This window comes from Saccopteryx bilineata, chromosome 10 (assembly GCF_036850765.1).
Source record: "Saccopteryx bilineata isolate mSacBil1 chromosome 10, mSacBil1_pri_phased_curated, whole genome shotgun sequence".
NCBI classification, from domain to species: domain Eukaryota; kingdom Metazoa; phylum Chordata; class Mammalia; order Chiroptera; family Emballonuridae; genus Saccopteryx; species Saccopteryx bilineata.
In genome coordinates, this window is record NC_089499.1 from 48,630,310 (window position 1) to 48,641,566 (window position 11,257).

Consider the following 11,257-nt stretch of genomic DNA (forward strand, 5'->3'; position numbering starts at 1 on the left):
CAGGCAGGTTCACCTTGGATTCGGGCAGACAGTAGAGGAACTGTGGAGCCAGAAAGCCTTGGGCTATTTCCATTTAATAGAGTCTCACAATAGCAGACAAGCAAACAGGCAGGGAAAACCAGTTCTCAGACAAACCGTAAAAATGGCCCCTCACAGTGGTGGGCAGGGAACTCGCCATCTGCAATCTCCCATCCCCCACTGAGCACAAGCACCCATAACCTTACATAGACCACACAAGTGCCAATCAAGCAAAGGTCTTGTGGCCAGTTAACCAGAGAGCAAACCTAAACAGCTATTTTCCCAACAAGGTGGAACTGTCCTTGCCTGAGACCTGTTAGCTCTTCCTTTTGTCCTTCCACACACCCTGCAACCTTTCCTCTTCTTATGCCTTTTCTCTTCAAACAGAGGACACTGTTCTCCCTTCTCTCGGTGCCTGACAATCACATGCACCTCATTCCTAATTCAGAAATCAGGGAATCATGCTTATCTCTTCTCTCCTTACCCCTCATGTACAAGCTATGCTAATTCAGCTTCTCCAGGAAGCAGACACCAGGAAGAAATTAACTGCAAGGATTTTATTAGGGGAAATGCCTGTGTGAGAGGAAACAGGGAGGGGGCTGTATGAGGCCGGGGCAGCCGTCAATCACAGGGCAAGTCTGACAGAACCTTGGGTGGAAGTGTCCTAGGCTGCCTTGCCTAAGGCATCCTTGTCTAAGGAAGGTTCAGCAGCCAACAGGGAGTCCTCAACTGACAGTCAGCCACTGGAGGAGTCCTGTGTCTCCCAGGAGCGGGCCTACCTCAGTTCCTTGCTACACAGTCATTGCTGGGAGAAGCCAATGGGGAGAGTGGCCTTGGCACCACTCAGTGATGGATTTCCTAGTGCAGCAGACGGGGCCTCTGGTCAGCTCTGCTCCCCGCAGCCGAAGGTCCACGAGGCACATTCTAATGGCTGCCACGGTGCAGCCCTTGGCTATGCAAATCTACTCCATGTAGATTTGGGGATCAGTGTATCCGTGTTTACCACCATCTAGTACTCAAAGTAATCAATTTCCTGAAATCTTATCTACCACATTCATTTTCAATTATATTTGACTGACATTAAGAGCTGACCAGGGAAGAATATTTATAATAAATGAAAAGAAACCATATCTAATTACATATATGTACAATAATGGCTTAACTTTGAAAAATAAGTAAATACCTGAAAATTTAATATCTTTGTATCTGAAATATACAAAAGCCTAAAGGCAAAGTCAATTCTCTACATAACTTCATCATTACAAAGTTAAGCCTTGAGTCAAAAAACCCAACTTTAAAAATATGGCCTTAGAAAGCACATACCTACACAGACACTAAGACCTGTACTGTCCTATGCCACATCATCATCATCCACTGCAGCATAGATGGCTTGATTTCTCCTCGTAATTTTCTTTCTTCGTTCAGGTTCATGTTCATCACTCTGCCTCTTCAATAGCCCTTTGGGTGAGTCCTTCCCATCTCCAGACTCCCCAGCCTCACCAGGTTTCTCCTCTCTGCTCACCGGGGAACCCAGTGTATCATCAGAAGACACAAACATGGAACCTGGCAAGATCCTGACATCAGAGAAGCTTGCAGAAAAGTCAGAAGCTTGATCAGAAGAAGGTTATATGGATGTTGTATTCATGTCACTATGTGTAGTTACAAAACTATCTTCCTCGCCTTGGCCGGTTGGCTCAGCGGTAGAGCGTCGGCCTAGCGTGCAGAGGACCCGGGTTCGATTCCCAGCCAGGGCACACAGAAGCGCCATTTGCTTCTCCACCCCTCCGCCGCGCCTTCCTCTCTGTCTCTCTCTTCCCCTCCCGCAGCTAAGGCTCCATTGGAGCAAAGATGGCCCGGGTGCTGGGGATGGCTCTGTGGCCTCTGCCTCAGGCGCTAGAGTGGCTCTGGTCGCAACATGGCGACGCCCAGGATGGGCAGAGCATCGCCCCCTGGTGGGCAGAGCGTCGCCCCATGGTGGGCGTGCCGGGTGGATCCCGGTCGGGCGCATGTGGGAGTCTGTCTGACTGTCTCTCCCTGTTTCCAGCTTCAGAAAAATGCAAAAACAAACAAACAAAAAAACTATCTTCCTCTTCCTCGTCTTCATCCAGCATTATTTCATCTGGATTCACAGAAGACAGGGCCGAAGTGTCTGTGTTATGGTCACTAGGATCTCCCCTGGAGTCATTACTATCCCCTTCATCCTGCTTTTCATATTCACCACACAAAGGATGCTCCTCCTTGGCCTTCTGAAGACTGACATTTATGTCTGTGATGCCAAGTGTGGCACAAAACTCAGTAGTCTGAGGATGGATCCTATGAACCAACTGCATTTGTGTCTGTGGCTTGCTTGGGTCACGTAACAAGTAGCCGTCATGCTAAAGTTCAATGGAACTTTGAGGTCCTGATTCAATTTTTCCAATACTTCATTCATAGCTTCTTCTGTTGTACTATAATTCCACCTATAAAAGTCCAAAGCGGCCCTGGCTGGTTGGCTCAGCGGTGGAGCGTCGGCCTGGCGTGTGGAAGTCCCGGGTTCGATTCCTGGCCAGGGCACACAGGAGAGGCGCCCATTTGCCTCTCCACCCCTCCCCCTCTCCTTCCTCTCTGTCTCTCTCTTCCCCTCCCACAGCGAGGCTCCATTGGAGCAAAGATGGCCCGGGTGCTGGGGATGGCTCTATGGCCTCTGCCTCAGGCGCTAGAGTGGCTCTGGATGCAATAGAGCTACACCTCAGAGGGGCAGAGCATCGCCCCCTGGTGGGCATGCTGGGTGGATCCCGGTGGGGCGCATGCGGGAGTCTGTCTGACTGCCTCCCCGTTTCCAGCTTTGGAAAAATGAAAAAGAAAAAAAAAAAAAGTCCAAAGCAATGATCTTTTATATTTTATTAGCCTCAGATAATAAACAATGAAATCTAACTTTGAACTCAGGAGCAAGGATAAAAAATCAAATCATATATCTAAATTACATCTAGTAAAATTATAGTTAACTTAGCAAAGGAACATATTGAAATAAAAACAACTCATAGAAAAAGCTATCCTTATACCATAAAGCAACTTTAAATTATTTTAATGTGTCAATCACATAATCTTCACCATAGTATAGTTTTGTACACACTTAATAACTTATAAAATTATTTGTGTTGGTGGTAAATTATTCATTTTATTGTAAACCTTGAATTGTTCTTACACTCAGTTAAAAGTTATTTCCTTAAAAAAAGTAACAAAAGGAAGGGAGGACAAAAACCTTTAGTGCATGGAGAGAGCAAGCCCTAAATAAGGTCAGACTTACCTTGTATGCAGGCCATTATTTTCAGGCATGTTCCATAGGCGCCCAGTCACATTAATAAGACTGTTCGTAGCCCTGAGAACAGTGGGCCATTCAATATCATACTCTAAGTAATCAGAAGCACTGGGGTCATGATCTATTTCTATTACCTACAGGAAGAATTGGGTAGCTTTAAGACATACATATCTATTTTTAATATTCTAAGGACTTCAACATAACAATGAAAGTTAAAAGGACTTTAATTTGGTAGCCTAAAATTATTAACATAATGTAAATATTTCCAAAGAATTCACAGAATACATATATTATAAAAAGCACAAATTAATAACTTAGGAAACATGCTTAAAATTTTTTTTCTTATCATTGGAAGAGTAAAACTATATTGGAAAGTTATTCCGTTTTCTTTTTACTTGAAGAAAGTCTCTGTGGTAAGCATTTGTCCAAGGCTAAAAATTTGGTTGTTTTGGCGGTCTCTCCTTTATCCTTGGTCTAAAAAATATGAACCATGATTTTAAAAAAAGTTAAGGCCCTGGCCAGTTGGCTCAGTGGTAGAGCATCAGTCTGGCATGTAAATATCCTGGGTTCAATGACCAGTCAGAGTGCACAGGAGAAGCAATCACCTGCTTCTACTTCTCCCCCTCATATCTCTCTCTCTCTCTCTCTCTCTCTCTCTCTCTCTCTCTCTCTCTGTCTCTTCCCCTTTCACAGCCATGGCTTGATTGATTCTAGCGTTTCGGCACCAAGGCAATGAGGATGGCTCTGTGGGGCCTCTGCCTCATATGCTAAAATAGCTTGGTTGTAAGCATGGCCCCAGATGGGGGGTGGCCAGATGGGTCCTGGTCAGGGCACATGTGGGAGTCTGTCTCACTATCTCACCTCCTCTCACTTGGAAAAAGGGGGAAAAAAGGAATGTTAATACATCACAGATAATTCATACATTGAAGAGGATGGAAATAATCTTTGTAACACAAAGTTGTGTGTCCAAGGAACAACTGTTACTCTTCCAAAGCAAGTCAGTTCTACACTCACTTGTGCAACAATGGCCGCTTAACCTTTCTGGGCTTCAATTTCCTTTAAAAAACTAACAATGATGATGATAATGTTAAATCAAAGCATTTAACACACATAAATCAAAGCATATAACAAAAGCATTAAAGATAACACAAGAGCTTAAAAGTAAATTGGCAGACCTAAAATTACACAACTTCTGTCTAATCAGGCAGTGGCGTAGTGGATAGAGCATTGGACTGGGATGCGGAGCACCCAGGTTTGAAACCCCAAGGTCGCCAGCTTGAATGCAGACTCACCAGCTTGAGGGTAGGATTATAGATATGACCCCATGGTCACTGGCTTGAGCCCAAAGGTTGCTGTCTTGAGCCCAAAGGTTGCTGGCTTGAGCAAGAGGTCATTTGCTCTGCTGTAGCCCCCCTGTCAAGGCACATATGAGAAAGCAATTGGTGAATAACTAAGGAGCTGCAACAAAGAATTGATGCTTATCTCTCTCCCTTCCTGTCTGCCTTTCCCTATCTGTCCCTCTCTCTGTCTCAAAATAAATAAATAAATAAATAAGAAATATTCTAAACCTGGATTATGTGATGATAGCACACAAAATAGAAATCACTGAATTATACACTTGGGTAAATTTTATGTAAATGATACACCAATAAAGCTATTTCTTTTGAAAAGAGAATTATGAAGAAATATGGGGGGATCACAAATACAAAGATCATGTTGGAAGCAATAAAAAAATGTACACATGTCCTAAATAATAAAAATTTAAAGTTTTGGATAGGCTATCAGGAACATTTTTTTATTTGTGACAGAGAGAGAGAGACAGAGAGAGGGACAGATAGAGACTGACAGACAGGAAGGGAGAGAGATGAGAAACATCAATTCTTTGTTGCAGCACCTTAGTTGTTCTCAATTGTTTTCTCATATGTGCCTTGACCAGGGGGCTACTGCAGAGCAAGTGACCCCTTGTTCAAGCCAGTGACCTTGGGCTCAAGCCAGTGACCATGGGGCCACATCTATGATCCCACACTCAAACTGGATGGGCCTGAGCTCAAGATGCTGACCTTGGGATGATGAACTGGGGTCCTCTGCATCCCAGTCCAATACTTTATCCACCGCCTGGTCAGGCTCAGGAACATTTTAAAATAAGGTTTCATGCACATATTCTGGTAACAGGAAGGAGAAGAAAAATATGAAACTGTCAGATCAGTTTAAATATTTTATTTGGAAAATATTTCTCTTGCATGGCCTATTTTAATTGAGAATAAAGTTATACAGTATATATATATTTTTTCTTCTTCTCTTAAATTTCATTTTTCTAAGTAAAAGTTGAATTAAAGGTATTCAAATTTTAGCCTGACCTGTGGTGGCGCAGTGGATAAAGCATCGACCTGGAATGCTGAGGTTGCTGGTTCAAAACCCTGGGCCTGCCTGGTTAAGGCACATATGGGAGTTGATGCGTCCTGCTCCTCCCCCCCTTCTCTCTCTCTCTCTCTTCTCTAAAATTAATAAAAAAAAAAAAAAAAAAAAAGATATTCAAATTTTATTTTAAAGGTAATATGCACCAGACTCAATATTCTGGTCATATCCTTAATTTAATAATTTTTTACTTTTAAATTTAAATCTTTATAGTAGATAAATGTATGTACAACAATATTAGGTATCTTTTTTTAGATTCTTGTTTATTCATTTTAGAGGGGGAAGCATCAACTTTCATGTGTGCCTTGACTAGGTGAGCCCAGGGTTTCAAACCGGCGACCTCAGCATTATTCCAAGTCAACACTTTAACCACTGTGCCATCGCTGGTCAGGCAACAACAATATACGGGTTTATTAGTGAAAAACCACTAATTAGTCAAACCAACAAAATAGTCTATATTACTCACAATGGTTTTAATTATTCTATGGAAAAAATTTTAAATGTTTTATTAAAATTTGAAAGGCTAAAAAGAGGGAATTCTTATATTAAACTAAAAACAAAAAATACCAAAAACCCACAGCCTGTCTAGGTAAAAATCTCATTCAACTTATTATACTTTATTTTAAAAAAGAGATAAGCACCAAAATATTTTAAAAATACTTATGTTCTAATTCTAAAAATATAAACTTAGTTCCCAAACCTTAAGTCTTCCAAATAACAGAATTCCTCAGTTAGAGGCTAAAAAAACTCCAGATATGTAAAATTTAAAATATTACAATAAATATTTATATTAAAATTTAAAATACCCATAAATTATAATTTTAATTATTCTCTGTGCATATTAAACAATGAGAGGAAGCAAACAACAGGTATTTCTCAACTAAAATTCATTTCCAGACAAAAATTAAGCTATGGCACAGAACACATTAAAACTTAGGTGAGGAAATGTTGTCACCAAGTCCCGATATAACGTTATTATCAGTGATCTGTGCTGACTACAACTGCTTTGGGTCAGTTCTCCCAGTAGGTTAGCTCTTAATAAAGACACCAGCCTAACTGACAGCAGACTATTCGGTTAAAGAATTGACATAATTCGAGATCCTGCTGAGGCTGGTGTGCGGCTCGGGTCTGTGCAGCGTCTCGGCCACGCAGGGCCCCGACTCGGTGACCTCGGGTGGTGCCCACCCCCACGGACTGGGCAGAGCTTCTAGCCCCTACGGTTCGGTTTTCCAGGGCCGCAGCTGCAGCTCAGGAGCCGTAGGCGCCTCACTTAGTCTTTTCGCGGGAGCATCGCCTGTGGACGCCGGGCCAGAGACCCGCCGATGGAGCTGGGCCTTCTCTCCAGCACCTTCGAGGCCCCGCGCCTCCGACACCTCGACAGTGGGCACGAGCAAAGCACTCGGCTCGGACGGAGGGGATGCTTCTCTCTTTGCGGTGGGAAATTCTGCAACAGCCGTGGAAGCGGCGCGTGGACCGAGGCTGGAAGTGCTGACTGGGCGTGGCTCCACTGATCCCGTGCACCGCTGGCTGCTGGCACTACGTCCCGCGGCCCCCTTTCCTGTGCTGTGAACCATCCTGGGAGGGAGAAAGGAAAGGATTGAGAGAGACAGAGAAACATCGATGTGTTCCTGTATGTGTCCTGACTGGGGTTCAAACCTGCAACCTTTGTACATGGGGACAACACTCTAACCAACTGAGGATGAATGATTCAAAAACTGATTTGGGAGACCTGAAGATGGCAGCGGAGTAGGTAGATGCACAGACTCCCAGCTCACACCACCGAACTGTGTTATAAACTAATTTATGAACAATCAGCATGAAGAACCAAATCTGGACTACAAGAACAGCTTGCAAAAACCAAGGAACAAAGAAGAAGCCACAACAAACCTGGTAGGGAGTGCCTGAATCTCCCCTGCTTACAGGAACAGAGGGGGTGGGGGTGAGGCTGGGCTCACACTCCAAGGAAAAGAGCAGTAAATACTGCTCACAACCACTTGCCTGGTGACCAGGGAACGATGTGTGTTGAAAGGGCCCGCTTGTCTTCCAAAAAGAAAGGAGAGAGAGAGAGACAGATGGTGACGGGGAGAGGAATGCAGGGGAAGACCTGAAAAGCTGACTCATTCAGTGCTGGAGGTGGCCATAACTGGGGGAGGGGCTGATCCTTCCACAAAGGAAAATATAATACAAAAGTACTTCCAGGTCACAGAGATACAGACATCCCTCCAGCTCCAATCAGCGCAACAAGACACAGCTGAAAATAAGAAGTGGGGAGGAGGGGAAGTAACTAAAGACTCCATGGAGATCTGAGATATACCTCCCTCTATTGAAGCTGAGAAAGCAACCCGCCCCCAGAGAGATTAACTGGCAGAAGAGGACTTCAGAGCCTCAGGTCACACCCACCACATTCCTGGATACAGTTTGAAATAAGCCCCCTGTTGAGATCAGTAAACAAGACAATCACCTGTTAAAAAAACAAACAAATCAAGTCTTCAAAGCAGCCCAAATCCGAAAGTGAATTACAAATAATAGCTGATGCCAACCCAAGAAGACCTAGAAACAACACAAATGAAAACTAGAGGCAGACAACACCAAGCCTAGACTCAACCAGCTCTACAAACAAAACACCCAAACACACAGACATAATGAGAAGACAAAGAAGTGCAATCCAAATGAAACCACAAGAGAAACCTTCAGGAGATGAACTGAGTGATATGGAAATAATCAAACTTCTGGATGCGGAGTTCAAAATAATGATTGTAAGGATGCTTAGGGATCTTAGAACAACAATGCATGGTCATCACGAACACCTAGAGAAATAACAGGTATAAAAAAGGATACTGAAATATTAAAAAAGAATCAGTTGGAGATGACAAATACAATATCAGAAATGAAGACCACAATGGAAGGAATTAAAAACAGGATGGATAGAAGTCTGAGGAAACTCTTAGAGAGCTCTGTGACAACATAAAGAGAAATAACATCCGCATTATAGGGGTTCCTGAAGAAGAAGAGAAAGAATAAGAGATAGAGACTTTGATCAATCATATCATAGCTGAAAAATTCCTTAAATTAATGCTGGAGAAACTCTCACAAGTTCAAGAAGCACAGAGAACCCCACTAAAGAGAAACCCAAAGAAACGTACACCAAGACACATCATAATTAAAATACCAAAGCTAAGTGATAAAGAGAAAATATTAAAAGCAGCTAGAGAGAAAAAGACTATCATCTATAAAGGAGCCCCCATAAGGATGACATCAGACTTTTCAACAGAAACACTTGAGGCCAGAAGGGAATGGCAAGAAATATTCAAAGTAATGCAGAACAAGAACATACAACCAAGACTACTTTATCCAACAAGGCTATCATTTAAAATTGAAGGAGAAATAAAAAGTTTCCCAGACAAAAAAAACTTGAGGAATTCATTACAACCAAACCAATGTTGCAGGAAATGTTAAGGGGCATGGTATAAACAGATCAATGTGGGAAAAGAATATAGCAAAAGAGGAATACAGCTTTAAAGAATAAAATTGCAATAAACAACTACATATCAATAATAACCTTAAATGTAAATGGATTAAATAGCTGCATGAATAAGAAAACAGGACCCGTACATATGCTCTCTACAAGAGACACACCTTAAAACAAAAGATGCACATAGACTGAAGGTAAAAGGATGGAAAAAAACATTTCATGCAAATGGAAATGAAAAAAAAGCTGGGGTAGCAATACTTATATCAAACAAAATGGACTTTAAAATAAAGGATATAGTAAGAGATAAAGAAGGCCACTACATAATGATAAAGGGAGCAATCCAACAGGAAGATATAAGATATAACTATTATAAATATCTACGCACCTAATATAGGAGCACCTAAATATATAAAGCAGACTTTGATGGATATAAAGGACAAGATCAACAGCAATACTATAATAGTAGGGGATTTTATTACCCACTAACATCACTAGATAGATCCTCAAGAAAGAAAATTAACAAAGAAACAGCAGACTTAAAGAACACACTAGATCAACTCAATTTAATAGATATTTTCAGAACCTTTCACCTAAAGCAGCAGAATATACATTCTTTTCAAGTGCTCATGGTACATTCTCTAGGATAAACCACATGTTAGGGCACAAAAGTGGTCTCAACAAATTTAAGAAGATTGAAATCATATCAAGCACTTTCTCTAATCACAATGGCATGAAACTAGAAATGAACCACAACAGAAAAGCTCAAAAATTCTCAAACACATGAAAACTAAATAGCATGTTGTTAAATAACGAATGGATTAAGAATGAGATCAAATAAGAAATAAAAAAATTCCTAGAAATGAATGATAATGAGCATACAACAACTTAAAATTTATGGGACACAGCAAAAGCAGTACTGAGAAGAAAGTTCATAGCACTATAGGCACACTGTAAGAAGCTAGAAAAAGGTCAAATAAACAACTTAACCCTGCATCTAAAAGAACTAGAAAAAAAACAGCAAGTAAAGCCCAAATATAGTAGAAGGAAGGAAATAATAAAGATCAGAGCAGAAATAAATGACATAGAGACTAAAGAAACAATACAGAGGATCAATGAAACTAGGATCTGGTTCTTTGATAAGGTAAACAAGATCGATGAACCTTTAACTAGACTCACCAAGAGAAAAAGAGAGAGGACTCAAATAAATAAAATTAGAAATGAGAGTAAAGAAATAACAACTGACACAACAGAAATACAAAATATTGTAAGAAAATACTATGAAGAACTGTATGCCAAAAAACTAGACAACTTAGATGAAATGGACAAATTCCTTAAAACATACAATCTTCCAAAAATCAATCTGGAAGAATCAGAAAACCTAAACAGACTGATTACACCAAATCAGATAGAAACAGTTATCAAAAAACTCCCAACAAAGAGAAGTCCTGGGCCAGATGGCTTCACAAGTGAATTCAACCAAATATTCAAAGAAGAACTTACTCTACCCTTCTCAAGCTTTTTCAAAAAATTCAAGAGGAAGGAAGACTTCTAAGCTTCTTTTATGAGGCGAGCATAATTCTGATTCCAAAACCAGGCAAAGACAACACAAAGAAAGAAAACTATAGGCCAATATCCCTAATGAATATAGATGCTAAAACCCTCAGCAAAATAATAGCAAACCAGATCCAACAATATATGGAAAAAATCATGATCAAGTGGGATTTATTCTGGGGAGGCAAGGCTGGTACAATATTCGCAAATCAATCAATGTGATTCATCACATAAACAAAAGGAAGGACAAAAACCACATGATAATTTCAATAGATGCAGAAAAAGCATTTGATAAAATCCAGCACCCATTCATGATCAAAACTCTCAACAAAGTGGGAATACAGGGAACATACCTCAACATGATAAAAGTCATCTATGACAAACCCACAGCCAACATCATACTCAATTGGCAAAAATTAAAAGCAATCCCCTTAAGATCAGGAACAAGGCAGGGGTGCCCCCTTTCACCACTCTTATTTAATATAGTCTTGGAAGTCTTAGCC

General features: G+C 41.1%; 1 pseudogene; it reads right to left on the bottom strand.

Moving 5' to 3' along the window:
- Positions 1-1,369: 1,369 nt before the first annotated feature.
- LOC136314011 (lariat debranching enzyme-like) lies at positions 1,370-5,406 on the bottom strand (annotated as a pseudogene).
- Positions 5,407-11,257: the final 5,851 nt, after the last annotated feature.